Source organism: Pipistrellus hanaki, assembly GCF_964339955.1.
Source record: "Pipistrellus hanaki genome assembly, chromosome: X".
NCBI classification, from domain to species: Eukaryota; Metazoa; Chordata; class Mammalia; order Chiroptera; family Vespertilionidae; genus Pipistrellus; species Pipistrellus hanaki.
In genome coordinates this window covers 101445792-101462753 of record NC_140524.1, presented here as the reverse complement: position 1 = coordinate 101462753, position 16962 = coordinate 101445792, and the positions used below count along the sequence as shown (strand labels likewise).

Below are 16962 nucleotides of genomic sequence, written 5' to 3'. Positions count from 1 at the left end.
TTTCTGTTGAAAAAAAAAAAAAAAAAAAAAAAGAACATTCTTTTAAGAGCACTGTTCTTTTCCTTGTTGTCTGAGTTCACTTTGCCTACTTGGTCAAAAAGTGAATTTGTGCCCAGCCGGGTGTGGCTCAGCAGTTGAGCGGTGACCCAGGAACCAGGAGGTCACCAGTTTGATTCTACTCAGGGCACATGCCCAGGTTGCCTTTGTGGGCTCAATCCCCAGTATGGGGTGTACAGAAGGGAGCCAATCAATGATTCTCTCTCATCACTGATGTTTCTCTCTCTCTCCCTCTCCCTTCCTCTCTGAAAGCAATAAAAATACATTTTGGGAAAAAAAAACAACAAAAACCCCGAATTTGCAAAAAATTCAATCTGTAGGCCATATGAGCATGAAGTGGTTAAACTTCCAGGCTTCTAAAATTGGACAGGAAGGATTCAGAGACCTCTCCAGAGGAGAAATGCCTTTTGAGATTTTAGGAGCTCCTAAAATGTACCCATTCATGAGAGCCAAATGGCCACATTGCTAGGAAGCTGCATAATTTTGACCCCTACGTGGACACTCTTTAGGGTAATGCTACTTAATAATTATATCTGGGCAACAGACAAAAACATGATTATCCTATAAAAATCTAGATGTGTGCACACCCTACCCATGTGACCTCTTCCCTCTACCACTCCATGCAAACCTGGGCTCAAATGTGCAGACAGAAGCCCAGAGTATGTGGGGATGTAGGCAATGCTCTTTTGTTTCTACTTTTTCTTTTTCTTTTTTCCTCACCAGAGGATATTTTTCCACTGATTTTTAGAGACAGTGGAAGAGAGAGTGAAAGACAGAGAGGAACATCAATGTGAGAGAAACACATTGATTGGCTGCCTCCTGTACAAGCCCTGACCAGGGCCCAGGCCAGGAGGAGCCTACAACCAAAGCATGTGCCCTTGACCAGAATTGAACCCGGGACTCTTCAGTCCATAGGCTGACGCTCTATCCACTGAGACAAACCGGCTAGGGCTGTGGTCGGCAAACTGCAGCTCACAAGTTAGATGTAGCTCTTTGGCCCCTTGAGTGTGGCTCTTCCACAAAATACCACAGCCTGGGTGAGTCTATTTTGAAGAAGTTTAAGTTTAAAAATTTGTCTCTCAAAAGAAATTTCAATCGTTGTCCTGTTGGTATTTGGCTCTGTTGACTCATGAGTTTGCCAACCAGTGGGCTAGGACAGCAATGCTCTTTAGAACATCAGTTAAATGATACAGAACCCAGGGCTGTACAGTAGCAAACTAGATCAGTGGTATTCAACCCAAGTGTTCTGCCTCCCAGGGGACATTGGGTAATGTCTGGGGACATTTTGGTTGTCATAATGGGGAGGGTTTAAGGTGGGAAAAGTGGTACAACCGGCATCCAGTGGGTAGAAGCCAGGGATGCCCCCAAGCATCCTCCATTGCAAAGGACAGCTCTCATAGTAAAGACTCAGCCTGCCCCAATATCAAGAGCACTGAGGTTAAGAAACTGGAATTAAAAGTAGAAGCTATTCAACAAAATGAGACCTAAAGTAAGGAGGCATGGAACAGACTAACATACCTCAATGTTGGGTTGGTGGATGAGAATAGATAAGCCAAATAACGTATATACTTATATGCATAGTCCATGGACAGGGCAATAGGGTAGTGAAGACCTGGGGTGAGGGGGAAGGACTGGGAGGAGGGGGAAATGGAAGATATCTGTAATACCATCAACAATAAAATAGATAATAGAAACTAAAGAGAAAATAAACAAATGGGACTACATCAAAATAAAAAGCTTTTGCACAGCAAAGGAAACCATCAATAAACAAGAAAGCCCACTGCATGGGAGAACATATTTGCCAATGATATCAACAATAAGGGTTTAATCTCCAAAATTTACAGTCATACATGTAACAAAAAGAAGATAAACAACCCAACCAAAAAATGGGCAACTGATCTACATAGATACTTTTCAAAAGAAGACAGAAGGAAGGCCAAGAGACATATGAAAACCTGCTCAAAGTCACTAATCATCTGAGAGATGCAAATCAAAATAAAAATGGGGTACCATCTCACATCTGTCAGAATGGCTATGATCAACAAATCAACAAATGACAAGTGCTGGTGAGGATGCGGAGAAAAAGGAACGCTCATTCACTGCTGGTGGGAATGCAGACTGGTGCAGACACTGTGCAGAACAGTCTGTAGTTTCCTCAAAAATCTAAAAATGGAACTCCCATTTGACCCAGTGATCCCACTTCTAGGAATATATCCCAAGAAGCTAGAAACAACAATCATAAAAGATATATGCACCCCTATGTTCATAGCAGCACAATTCACCATAACTAGGATTTGGAAATAGCCTAAGTGCCCATCAGCAGATGAGTGGATTAAAAACTGTGGTACATCTACACAATGGAATCCTATGCTGCAGTAAAAAAGGAGTTCTTACCATTTGCAACAACATGGATGGAGATAGAGAGCATTATGCTAAGTGAAATAAGCCAGGCAGAGAGAGATAAATATCACATGATCTCACTCATTTGTGGAATATAATTAACAACATAAGCTGATAAACAAAAACAGATCCAGAGACAGAGAAGCATCAATTTGAATGTCAAACCTCAAGGAAGGTAGGGACAGTGGGGGTAAGGGGGAGAGATCAACCAAAGGATTTGTATGCATGTATATAAGCATAATCAATGGACACAGACAACAGTTGGGTGGGGGCATTAATGGAGATTGGGGGATAATGGGGGAATAAGGACACATATATAATGCCGTAATCCATAAAGAAATTAAAAAATTATATATATATATTAATTAAAGTAGAAGCTAGAGCAATGCCTAGGATGAGGCATGCCCATTCCAAAGCACACCAGCATGAGATCTAGAACACATGTACTACCTGCTGTGCCCAATGAATGCTGCACATGGAAGATCTAGTCACATGTTGGGCAGAGTTCACTTTCCATCACCCCATGTTCAAGTTCAGCCATTGCCTCATACAGAGGGAACAGGGTCAGCATCAGACACTTGTTATACACTAGTAGTCTGCTGCACAAAATTCATGCACATTAAAAGGGAATTACTTAGAGGAAATACTTTAATATTGCTATTTGCCCTTTCTCTATAATAGAAATGACAGAGATGAAAGAAAATTAGTAAAATGTATATGAAAATCTTTCTCCTGCCAGAGTCTGCAGTACACCATGGGACCCAGAGTTAAGTCCCCACCCACCTGTACATGCACCTTGAAATTGCAGGGGACCCAGACCAGGCCGGCCCCACCCCAATTGGGTGAGATATCGACCCAGCCATCCCCTCCAACCCCCCGTCAAGCCCTGCCAGGTGAGGGTATGCCTAGCACCAAGGCAGGGGGTATGGCTTGAGGTCCCCTGGCCTGGTACCAGGGCAGGGGGTATGCCTTGAGGTACTCCATCAAGCTCCACCAGGCAAGGGGGCAAGGCCTGAGGTCCCCTGTAAAGTCCCGCCGGGCAGGGGACATGGTCTGAGGTACTCCACCCTGGCATCAGGGAGGAGGGTGTGGCTTGAGGCCCCCCAGCAGGGCACCAGGGTGGGGGACATGGCCTCAGGTCCACCAGCCTGGCCCCAGGGCGGGGAGCACACCTTGAGGGCCCCGGTCAAGCCCCGCTTGGCAGGGGGTGCATCCTGAGGTCCCCTGGCCTGGCACTGGGGCCAAGGGCATAGCCTGAGGTCCACCAGCCCAGGCCGGGGTGAGGGGCAGACTTTGAGATCCCCCATCAAGCCCCACAAGGCAGGGAGCATGGCCTCAGGTTCCCTGCCCCGGCCCAGCTCCGTGAAGCCTCAGGTTCCTGCTGATTGCTCATTATGAGAATACCGCCTCTTCTGTGGGTGCAGCCATCTTGTTACAGAAACCCCGCCTCCGCTGTGGGCACAGCCATCTTGTGATTGTGTGATGATTAATTTGCATATTACCTCTTTATTATATAGGATATTCAAGTAGCACTTCTAAATAAACTTTCAATATCATTTTTTCCATTCAGAGGTTAATCATTTTCATACATTCTGTTTTTCTCTACCATCTGGAATAAAAGGATCCCTTCAGATATTATTCCCTGAAGTTGTCCCAACTGACCCCTCTGATGAGAATTTCTGTGTCCATAGTGAGAAAAGCAGATCATGCTCTCTGGTATCATCTTTCAGAATGAGGTCTAAATAAGACCCATTCCGTTTGGGCATGCTCCAGAAAAACACTTCAGTCCTTACGCCTTAAAAAGAAAACACTGGTAACCAGTGATGCTACCAGGAACAATTTTCCAGTGGAAATCAGACCAAGGTGGATGGAAGCCTTTTTTTCCCTCCTTAATTGCTTTTCACTTCTTTCAATGCCCCTCCTCGGATACATTCTCCATGTGACTCAGGCTGAAAAGAAAGAACTGAGAAACTTCTTTTCAGCCAAAAGAGCTGTTGGCAAAAACTTGACATTCCATTCCTTTCCTGTCCTACCAACGTACACACATTTAACTCCAAAGAATGACTGGTCAAAAATAGCTCTTCAGGGCCCTGATTGAAACATCACACCACATCAGGGACTGGCAACCTTCATAGTAAATATTTAATAAAGCTCAATAGTAAGTATTTAAATACTTTACAGAGACAAGCCACATAATTCTGATTGATATTTTAAGGAATATTCACTTATTTGGGGAGAAGTATCCTCCCATTTAAGCTTGTCTCCTCAATCACAAGGGCAACATTGAGCCCTCACCAGTTTGGCTCAGTGGATAAAGCATCGCCTGCAGACTGAAGGGTCCCAGGTTCGATTCTGGTCAGGGCACATGCCTGGGTTGCGGGATTGATACTCAGTAGGTGGCATGCAGGAGGCAGCCGGATCCATGATTCTCTCTCATCATTGATGTTTCTATCTCTCTCTCCCTCTTCCTTCCTCTCTGAACTCAATAAAAAAATTAAAATAAAACACAATAGCAACATTGAGTCTTGACATTTTGTCAGTTATTTTTTTAAAAACATATTTTATTGATTTTGTACAGAGAGAAAGGGAGAGAGATAGAGAGTTAGAAACATCGGTGAGAGAGAGTCATCAATCAGCTGCCTCCTGCACACCCCCTACTGGGGATATGCCAACAACCAAGGTACATGCCCTTGACCGGAATCGAACCCAGGTCCCTTCAGACCCCAAGCCGATGCTCTATCCATTGAGCCAAACAGGTTTCGGCTTGTCAGTTATTTTTGATCAAGCCATATTTTACTATTAAGGTGTTTACTAATGAAGAGTCTCCAAAAGCTGGGAACAGATTTTCAGTACAATGTTAGATTTCCTAGAACACACTGAATTTCCACAAGGAAATATTTTAGAATACAAGTATCAGTACAACAAACACAGAATCACACTCTTTCACTTTTGCCTATGGATGACTGGGGTGAAAGGATTGACACTACAATGACAGATATCACATTTCTTCAAGACTCAAAGCACATGCTTGCGAGTTCAAGGACATTAAAATGACAACCATCAGATATACATTGTACCATCCTGACCTATCAGGTTTCCATCAACCCATCGGTAGTTAGAACTTTCCACGTGTCATTATCATTTACAAGTTACTTCATTTCTACATGGTCATAATAAACTATGGTATAAATAAATGTTTTCTAAAAGTCAAAATTGAAAAGTTAAGCCAATTAAAATATGAACTTGTGGAGACTTTCCCACAAGATTATATAACCTACTGGAGTCTTTTATCAAAATATATTTTTATTGCCAAAACCGGTTTGGCTCAGTGGATAGAGCATTGTTCTGCAGACTGAAGGGTCCCAAGTTTGATTCCAGTCAAGGGCATGTGCACTGGTTGCGGGCACATCCCTAGTAGGGGGTGTGCAGGAGGCAGCTGGTCAATGTTTTTCTCTCATCGATGTTTCTAGCTTTCTTTCCCTCTCCTTTCCTCTCTATAAAAAATCAATTAAAAATATGTATATATATTATTATTATTATTAATTTCAGAAAGGAAGGGAGAAGGAGAGAGAGATAGAAACATCAATGATGAGAGAATCATTAATCGTCTGCCTCCTGCATGCTCCCTACTGGGGACCAAGCCCACAACCCAGGCATATGCCCTTGACTGGAATCAAATCTAGGATCCTTTAGTCTGCAAGCTGATGCTCTATTCACTGAGCCAAACAAGCTAGGGCTGGAGTGTTTTTTTAAGTTAGAGCAGGTATCAGCAAACTACAGCCTGTGCTTTTATAAAGTTTTATTAGAACATGGCCACAATTCATTCATGTATTACCTATGCCTGCTTTTGGCCTACAAAGCCAAGGTCAAGTGGCTATTGCGGAGACTTTCTGGCCTGCAAAAGTATTTACTCTCTCTGGCCCTGTACATACAGTTTGCTGACCTCTGCCTTGGATCCCTGGCTGCTTCCAAGTGGACACTTCTACAGATGGATATATATATATATATATATATATATATATATATATATATATATATATGCCTAAGTGATCTTTAGACCGTTCAACAGTAGCTATGATGCGCACTAACCACCATGGGGCAGACGCTCAACACACAGGCATGGAATATGGAACAGACTGATGAATCTCAGATGGAAAGGGAGAAGAGGAAGGGCAGGAAGAGATTAAACAAAGATCTCATATTCATAATAGAGGCCTGGTGCATGGATTCGTGCACTGGTGGGGATCTTTGGCCTAGACTCTGGGGATCAGGCCAAAACCAGCAGAGATTTGTGCACTTGTGGGGTCAGATCCTTCAGCCTGGCCTGTGGGGATTGGGCCAAAACTGGCTCTCTGATATCATCCAAGGGATCCCCAATTGGGAGAGGGTGCAGGCCAGGCCGAGGGACCCCACTGGTGCATGAATCTGTGCACCAGGCCTTTAGTAATAAATAATCTTTAAGGAAGAATGTTATCTATAGATATAGCAACAAAATATACAAACACAATCACAATTCAAGAAAACCTGGTTCTAGCAAGAAAAGTGTTTTTAAAGGCTGCTGATTCTGCCAAGCATTAGCTTAAAACAATAAAATTTGCATAAATAATTTGTGATTGACATAAAGGGTTTGGTTGGTATGTACAGTTCCCAATGCAAAGGTGAGTGTTTTTTAATTTGTTGTGGGGGGTATTTTTATTATTATTATTATTATTATTATTATTATTATTATTATTTTGTTAGTCCTCACCCAAGAATATTTTCACATTGATTTTTACGGAAAGTGGAAGAGTGAAGGAAAGACAGAGAAAAACATCAATGTGAAAGAAACACATTGATTGGTTGCCTCCTGCATGACCCCTGACCAGGGCCCAGACCGAGGAGGAGCCTGCAATGAAGGTACGTGCCCTTGACCAGAATGGAACCCAGTACTTTTTGGTACAAAGGCTGACGCTCCACCCACTGAGCCAAACCAGCTACGGCTTAAATTCGAGATATTTTAGGTTTTGAGCACTGCCTCCAATTGCTCCACTTCCCTTGATTTTCTCCCAGGCAATCAGCGCCCTCCTGACTTCAGCACCTTCCTTATGCAGCCTGGATTCCAGGGTTAGCTACTCAAGTTCTTATTGTCCTTCCTTTGTCTTCTTGCTATTATTCCACCAAATTCACTCCTGATCCATGGGACCACCCCACTTCCCTCAAGTTGGATGTTAAGTTGGGGGGGGGGGGGATGCACAATGTTTTGTACTGGTTTAAGCCTATCAATAACCAAATGTTGTGCCTGGACCAGCCCTTGTGGTTCTTATTATGACTGTAAGACACCCTGCAGCAATAAGCATTAGGAAACATTGAAAAAATACAGGTTTGTTACTTACAAGACCTGGAAATTACACAGCACACCTGGGGCCACACAGCAAGAATATATAGAGAGGGAGAGAAGGAAAGAGGAGGGAAGGAGGGAGGCAGAAAGGAAAAGGGAGAGGAAGAGGGAGAGGGAGAGGGAGAGGGAGAGGGAGAAGGAGAGGGAGAGGGAGAGGGAGAGGGAGAGGGAGAGGGAGAGGGAGAGGGAGAGGGAGAGAATGAGAGTGCAGGCCTGGCCTGGGATAGCTAGTGGATGGGGTCTTAGGGTTTCATGGGTTCAGTCTTTATTGGTGGGTTTCAAATATCAGAGTGGAAATTTAAAGTATAGGAAGAGAAAACAAGCGATTAGCCCAAATGGGAAGGTATTGAAATTAACCAAGATCTGAAACAAAGGACCTGGGGTGAGGCAGCCTAGCTCTTAATCTAGCCATGTGGCTGCTGGTGTGTTTACTGAGATAGAATTCTTCGAAGTTGATGCCTCAGCAACCTAAGTTTAAGTCAGGCATTGCATTGCAAAAACCAAAAAACACACAAACACCCAACTCTCAGGGCTCACCCTACAAATGTGAAGACTGCATTATGTTAAGTAAAATATGTCAGATAGAAAAAGACAAATATTGTATGGTCTCCCTTATATGTGAAACCTTAAAAGACAACAACAACTAAGCTCATAGATATAGAGAACCATTGATTGACTGCCTCCTGCACACCCCACACTGGGTATCACAACCCAGACATGTGTCCTGACTGGGAATCAAACCAATGACCTCTTGGTTCATTGGTCAATGCTCACACACCAAGCCACACCAGCCAGGCTACATCTGGAATCTTAAAGGCTCCCCGCATCTAATACAATCATGGCTGGGAACCACTGACGTAGGTCTTAATTCGTCCAACATAACACCTTCATGCTAGTCCTCTCTCCTGAGCTGCAGGTGACCCACCAAAAAACTCCCTGCATCCCACGTGGGCATTGAGAAGGCAGCTTACATTTACCATGCAAAACAGCAAACACTTCCCACACCCCTTACCCTCCATAAAGTATCTGTCTCACTGAAAAGCCTTGCCTTTACTGAAGGGTCCCATTTTCAACTCCAGTCAAGGACACATGCCTAGGTTATGGGCTCCATCCCCAGTATGAGGTGTGCAGGAAGCAGCTGATCCATGATTCTCTCTCATCATTGACTGTTTCTATCTCTCTCCCTCTCCCTTCCTCTCTGAAATCAATAAAAATATATTAAAAGAAAACAGCTTGCTGCTCTTGCAGCCATTTCAACATATGGTGTTCAAAGTACAGCAAACATGTCATTTCCATGTGCTCTGCTATCTACGTGAAACTCTAAACAAGTAATACAGTGTGAGCCAAAAGGGGATTTATTTCTAGAATTGAACACCTGAGCCACTCCGGCTTCTGAGTCATGAGAGCTCTGAGGTGAACCCTTCCTGGGAGGCCCTCACAAGGCTGTCAGAAGCAACGTATAATACATTCTTCCAAGGCGAGGCATCACTGACAATCCCCTGAGAAGTCACAGAAAGCTCATCTGCAGAAATCCATCTCATGGCCTAAGATGCATACGCTGACCTTTTTGCTATTTCCTGAATGCAAGCCATTCCGAAACCATGAAATCTGGGGTCTGAAGCAGGGTTTCTCAGCCCTGGCACTAAAGATGTGTGATGAGGGGCAGCCCTGTGCATGGCAGGATGTTTAACAACACCCCTGGCTTCTACCCATAGATGCCATTAACACACACACACACACACACACACACACACACACACACACAGCAGTTGCGATAATAAAAAATGCCTCTAGATATTGCTAAATGTCTACCACTGAGAACCATTGGTTTAAAGCAGTGGTTCTCAACCGTTTTAATGCTGCGACCCTTTAATACAGTTCCTCATGTTGTGGTGAGCCCCAAGCAAAAAAATTATTTTCCTTGCTGCTTCATAACTGTAAATTTGCTACTGTTATGAATTGTAATGTAAATATCTGTGTTTTCCGAGGGTCTTAGGCGACCCTGTTAGCAGTTCTCAACCTGTGGGTTGCAAAGAAATGTCCTTTTTTTAAGAGAATGATCTGGAAGTGCAAAGGGATGAAGGAACCTGAAGTCTGGGGTTTGCATCAAAGTTCTCAGGAGAAAGAAAACTAGAGGGGAAGGAAGGAGAGAGAAAGCGAATGTGGCAAAAGCGCGGTCACTGTTGAGTGTGGTCATGGAAGGGGGATTCCTCCCGCTCTGCTGCTTTTGCACATTTGGGGAAGTGCATGTGGTGGAGAGGAGTTAAGGCCATGCCCTGGAAGCTCAGGCCGGTTGTTTTTAGTGGGAGGTTGAGAGGGAGCTGTGAGAATCCCAGCAACTCTCATTTCCATGCAGTAGATGTATAGCATTGATTATCCTATATGATAAAGAGGGAATATGCAAATTTACCATGACTCCACCACAAAGGCGGCGCCCACAGTAGAGGCAGGGTTTCCGTACACAAGATGGCTGTGCCCACAGCATAGGCCGAGTTTCTGTAAAGAGCCTTAACGAGCAATCAGCAAGACCTGAGGCTGCGCCCCCATGGGGCTGGACAGGGGGCTTCAGCCCATGCCCCCAACCCTGGCACCAAGCTGGGGGGCCTCAGGCCATATCCCCCATCCAGCAGGGCTTGAAGGGGGACCTCAGGCCACATGACTGACTGGCGGAGCTTGACAGGGGACCTCAGGCTGAGCCCCCCACCTGGCTCAGGCTGGGAGACCTCAGGTCATGCCCCACCCCTGCCCATACTGGGAGACTTCAGGCCACACACCCCGCTCAGGCCAAGGCTGGGGGCCTCAGGCCATGCCCCCCGCTATGGCCCAGGCTTGGAGACCTCATGCCACACACCCCCAATCCAGGCCCAGGCTGGGGACCTCAGGCCATGTCCTGAACCTGGTGCCGAGCCAGGAGACCTGATGCTGTGCTCCCCTCCCCCATCCTGCAGGGCTTGACAAAGGTGGGACCAGCTGGGTCTGGATGTATCCCAATGGGAGGGGGAGGGGTGGCTGGGTCTGGGTCTCCCACAATTTTGAGGCCCACAGAGGTGGCAGGGACTTGACTCTGGGTTCGGTGGTGTGCCACAGACTCTGACAGGAGGAAGATTTTCATATACATTTTACTAATTTTCTTTCATCTCTGACACTTCTATTATAGAGAATGGCAAATAGCAATATTAAAATATTTCTTCTAATTAATCCCTTTAGTGGGCACAAATTTCGTGCACCAGTTCATTAGTTTACTCAATAATAATTAAAAACCAGATTTAGTAAGACAAGTGGAAAGTGGTTTCTTTGGAATTTTTTTAATGAAAGTTCCTTAACCAATTGATGAGCCCAATTTGTACAAAACAGAATATGGCCACTTGCTGCTAAAGATGACCTTTGCCAAGGTCATGAGTCCTTGTATCTATTTAATAGTTACTTCACCCTCATAAACTGCTCATCGTGGATTTGCAAACCTTCGCAACTGGGAACTTCACACTTTTGAGACTTGGGGGTATATTTGGCTTTTGGAGGCAGCTGGAAAGAGATGGTAAACAGCCCACTCAACAGCATTAGGAATGCAGCCAGAATCGCCAGATACATGGTGCTGCCAATCTCCTGCCGGTCGGGCCTGTAGGGGATGTGGAAGGAGGGCGGGAAGTCTATGCCCTCTTCATTCAGCACAGCATGGTAGTTACAGAGCACAGCGATGAAGATAAATGCACTAGCTATGATGCTCAGGATTTTGGAGGTGAAGAACAGATTACTGATGGTGTCCTTTTGAAGCTGTCCGGTGTACACTCTCCGCAGGCCCATGACCATGAACCCTTTCCCCAGCAGCCCCAGGAGGCTGGCGACGAGCAGCAGGTGCTGAGCGAGGAGGATATCCAATGGCAGGTAGGTGTCACTGTAGGTGTAGCGGTGACATGCTATGGGTCTGCTCTGGAGGCCATTGGGGTGGTAAGTGCAGACCTTCCACATCCCTACACAGGCCAGCCCCCAGGGGGGTGCAGGGCTGTTCTCTATATACCATGTGCGCCAATTAGGCAGGCCCATGGAAACCATGGTAAAGATCCATCCCAGCATGTTGAGGGCTAACGTCGCTGCCCGGCAATTGGCCTTGTTGAACAATGCCATGGCTAGGTATCCAGGGGATCTGCAAACCAACAGAGGGCATCATGAGGGTGGGACCCACAGCCTGAACCTGCCCACCCCCCCCCCCGGGGTGGGGGAGGTGAATGGTGCTATATTGGAGAGGGAAATGCCATATTCGAGAATGGAGACACTTGACCCCCATGCTCTGCTGGTGGAGGGTCCTTGGGCAAGATTTACCGAAAGCCTTAAAGTGTACAGACTTTAACCCTGGCAGGGTACTTAAGTGGTTAGAGCATCTTCCCAATAGGCCCAGGTTGCAGAGCTCAATCCCTGATCAGGGCACATACAAGAATCAACCAATGAGTGCATCAGTCAGTGGAACTCCAAACCAACATTTCTCTCTCTCCCTCCCTGTCTCTAAAGTCAATCAAAATATGTACAAACTTTCAAACAAGCAGTTCCACTTATGGACCTTTGCTGAAAGACATAATTAAGATTGGCTTCAGGCCAGCAGGTGTAGTTGAGCACTGTCTTAAGAACCAGGAGGTCAGGGTTTAATTCTTGATCAGGACACGTGCCCCCGATGTAAGCTTGGTCCCCACTGTGGGGCATGCAGGAGGCAGCTAATCCATGATTATCTGTCATCATTGATGTTTCTCTCTCTTCCTTTATCTCTAAAATCAAGAAAAACATATTTTTTAAAAGACAAATCCTACCTAATAAGAGTAATATGCAAATTAACCATCACTCTGCCACATCCACCAGCCACGCCCACCAGACAATCAGAGCGAGTATGCAAATAAACCCAACCAAGATGGCTACAGCCACAGAGAGCAGGAGGGAGGCTTGGGTTTTCCAGGCAACAGAGGAAGCCAAGCTTTCTGCCTGCCCTTGCCAGCCTAGGACTCCACTCAAGGCTATAAAGTTTCAATTATAGAATTAAACATATCCAAACAGAAATGGCCCCATTCACTGAGTGAACAGGAAGCTTGGCTCTGCTCCAGGCTACAAAGTTTCAATTGTAGAAGATAAATAAATCTCAGAAACCAGGGCCTCTGCTTGGGTCGTCGGGGAGGGGGGGCGGGGGCGTGACTGGCCTGCAAACCACCACAGGCCCCTCGCTCAGGCTGCCCCATGCCCAAATGGAACCCCCACCCTGATCCAGGACACCCTTTAAGACAAACCAGCTGGCCCACATCCATGCACCAGGCCTCTATCCTATCTAATAAAAGAGTAATATGCAAATTGATCAGCACTCCAACACACAATATGGCTGCCCCCATGTGGTCAAAGGTCCTGCCCCTATGTGGACACAAGATGGCCACCACAAGATGGCCAGCAGGGGAGGGCAGTTGAGAGGGACCAGGCCTGCAAGGGAGGGCAGTTGTAGGTGATCAGGCAAGCAAGGGAGGGCAGATGGGAGGCATCAGGCCTGCAAGGGAGGGAAGTTGGAGGCGATCAACCCTGAAGGGGAGGGCAGTTAGGGGTGACCAGGCCGGCAGAGGAGGGAAGTTGGGGGCAAACAGGCTGGCAGGGATAGATATCTATCAGGCTGGCAGGGGAGTGGTTACGGGGTGACGAGGCTGGCATGCAGAAGCAGTTAGGGGCAATCAGGAAGGTAGGCAGGTGAGCAGTTGGGAGCCAGCAGTCCTGGATTGTGAGAGGGATCCCAGATTGGAGAGGGTGCAGGCTGGGCTAAGGGACACCCCTCCCCCCACACCCCTATGCACGAATTTCGTGCACCCGGCCTCTAGTCTTATATAAAAGGAAGGAAGGAAGGAAGGAAGGAAGGAAGGAAGGAAGGAAGGAAGGAAGGAAGGAAAGAAGAATGAATGGAAGGAAGGAAGGGATGGTGGAAGAAAGGATGGAAAAAAGAAAGGAGTGATGGATGAACAGATAGAAGGAAGGAATGATGAATAGAAGAAAGAAAGGAAGTAAGTAAGGATGGACGGAAGGGAAGGAAGGAAGGAAGGAAGGAAGGAAGGAAGGAAAAGAATGGATGGAAGGAAGAAAGGAAAAAAAAGAAGGATGGATGGAAGGAAGCAAGGAAGGAAGGAAGGAGAGAAAGATAGAAGAATGAAAGGAAGGTAGAAAGTTGGAAGAATGGAAGAAAGAAGAAAGGAAGGAAGGAAGTATGAAAAGAAGGATTGAAGAATGAATGGATAAATGGCAGGAAGGAAGGAAAGAAGAAAAGAAAGATGGAAGGAAAGAAGGAAGGAAGGAAGGAAAATTAGAAGGAAGGAAGGTTGAAAGGAAAGAAGAGAGTGAAGAAGTTAGAAAGGAATGGAGAGAAGGTAGGAAGGAAAGGAGAAAAGGAAGGAAAGAAGATGGAAGGATGGAAGGAAAAGGAAGGAAGGAAGGAAGGAAGGAAGGAAGGAAGGAAGGAAGGAAGGAAGGAAGGAAGGAAGGAGAGCAGGTGGGAAGAAAAGGAAGGAAGGAATGCAGGAAGGTGGCTAGGGTTCATCTCTCCTGTAAGACCACTGATGGCAGTTAACCTGTTCACAGAGCAAATAAAACGATTAAATAAAGTAATGCCTTCCCCCACCCCCGAGAAATCTCAGGGCTTTCTTAACCAGGGAGGAAAATAAAGTACAACCATTACCCAAGCAATACAAAAAGGCAGAGGAGGACGTCTCAGAGGTACAAATGGTAGCCACTGCCAAGCAGTAACAGATAAAGGAAACCAAACATTCTCATGTTTCCATGGCTCCCAGGGCTGGTCTGCAGGCCTGTGACAATAGTCTTCTTAAAGGGCCAGAGTCAGGGAGCAGGTCTTCAAGAGGTGAAGTATTGCCCTGGCTGGTGTGGCTCAGTGGACAGAGCATTGGCCTGGGGACTAAAGATCCCAGTTTCTATTCCGGTCAGGGCACATCCCTGGGTTGTGAGCTAGATCTCCAGTGTGGGGCATGCAGGAGGCATCCAATCCATGATTCTTTGTCATCATTGATGTTTCTCTCTCTTCCTTTATCTCTAAAATCAAGAAAAAGATATTTTTTCAAAGAAAAATCTTATATAAAAGAAATGAAGGAAGGAAGGATTGATGGAAGGCAGGAAGGAAGGAAAAAAGAAAGGAAGAAATGATGGATGGGAGGAAGAAAGGGAGAAAGGAAGGGAGGAAGGCATGATGGATGGAAGTAAGGAAGGAATAAAGGAAGAATGGATGGAAGGAATGAAGGGAGGATGGAAGAAAGGATGGAAAAAATAAAGGAATGATGGATGAATGGATGGAAGGAAGGAAGGAATGATGAATAGAAGAAAGAAAGGAAGGAAGCAAGGATGGATGGAAGGGAAGGAAAGGGAAGGGAAGGGAATGGAAGGGGAAGGGGAAGAAAAGGGAGAAAGAAAGAAAGGAAGGGAGGGAGAGAGGGAGGAAGGGAGGGAGGGAGGAAGGAAGGAAGGGAAGAAAGAAGGAAGAAAGGAAGGGAAGAAGGAAGGAAGAAAGAAAGGATGAAAGGAAGGTTAGAAAGATGGCAGGAAGGAAGAATGGAAGAAGGAAGAAAGGAAGGCAGGAAGTATGAAAGGAAGGACAAAAGAATGGATGAATAAATGGCAGGAAGGAATTAAGGAATTAAGGAAAGAAGAAAAAGAAAGGTGGAAGGGAGGTTGAAAGGAAAGAAGGAAGAAGAGAAGGAAGGAAGGAAGGAAGGAAGGAAGGAAGGAAGGAAGGAAGGAAGGAAGGAAGGAAGGAAATAAAGAAAGAAAGAAAGAAAGAAAGAAAGAAAGAAAGAAAGAAAGAAAGAAAGAAAGAGAGAGAGAAAGAGAGAAAGAGAGAAAGAGAGAAAGAAAAAAGAAAGAAAGAGAAAGAAAAGAAAGAAAGAAAGAAAGAAAGAAAGAAAGAAAGAAAGAAAAGAAAAGAAAAAAGGAAAGAAGGAAGGAAGGAAGGAAGGAAGGAAGGAAGGAAGGAAGGAAGGAATAAGAAGAAAAAGAGAAAGGAAAGGAAAGGAAAGGAAAGGAAAGGAAAGGAAAGGAAAGGAAAGGAAAGGAAAGGAAAGGAAAGGAAAGGAAAGGAAAGGAAAGGAGCAAGGGAGGGAGGGAGGGAGAAAGGAAGGAAGGATGTATGTGTGGGAGGCAGGTTGAGCCACAGGTTGAGAATCGCTAGCAGGGTCGCCTAAGACCATTGGAAAACAGATATTTACATTTTGATTCATAATAGTAGCAAAATTATAATTATGAAGTAGCAATGAAAATAATGTTATGGTTGGGGGTCACTACCACATGAGGAGCTGTATTAAAGGGTTGAGGCATTAGGAAGGTTGAGAATCACTGGTTTAAAGGAAGACAGCTTCCTGTGGAATCATCAAAGGGGCTGTTAGTGTAGACCCCGGGTGAGAGACTCACACATCCGCACTGGTGGATCCATGCAGCATAGCTCCCCCACCAATGATTGTCTCCTACTTCTTGCCCCCTACCTGCATCAAGTCTCCCTAAAGGCCAAAGGAGAAGGGGGATGCCATGGCTCATACAAAGTAGACTGCTCTCACATCTACCAGTGACAAAGCACAGCGGAAGCAAGTGGCTACCAAAGCTGCTCACAGAGTGCACCTCTACTGAAGGGGCAAAGACAGCAGGTGAGTGGATTAAAAAATTGTGGTACATCTATACCAGTGGTCGGCAAACTGCAGCTCGTGAGCAACATGCGCTCTTTGGCCCCTTGAGTGTGGCTCTTCCACAAAATACCATGGCCTGGGCAAGTCTATTTTGAAGAAGTGGCATTATAAGAAGTTTAAGTTTAAAAATGTGGCTCTCAAAAGAAATTTCAATTGTTGTATTATTGATATTTTGCTCTGTTGACCAATGAGTTTGCTGACCACTGATCTACACAATGGAATACTACACTGCTGTAAAAAAAAGAATGAACTCTTACCATTTGCAACAGCATGGGTGGATCTAGAGAGCATTATGCTAAGCAAAATCAGCTAGTCAGAGAAAGATAAGTATCACATGATCTCACTCATAATGAACAAATAAACTGATGAACAAAAATAGACCCAGAGACATAGAAGCATCAAACAGACTGTCAAACCTCAGAGGGAAGGCAGGGGAGGGAA

The 16962-nt window shown here is 45.4% G+C and overlaps 1 protein-coding gene and 1 pseudogene across 2 annotated transcripts in view; both read right to left on the bottom strand.

The window, feature by feature from the left end:
• ARHGAP6 (Rho GTPase activating protein 6) overlaps nucleotides 1–16962 on the bottom strand; it is a 468278-nt gene that overhangs the window by 296804 nt on the left and 154512 nt on the right. The gene's annotated exons all lie outside the window — the stretch shown is intronic.
• LOC311614936 (claudin-34-like) lies at nucleotides 11313–11956 on the bottom strand (annotated as a pseudogene). Its single transcript has one exon. The product of its transcript is annotated as a claudin-34-like (transcript).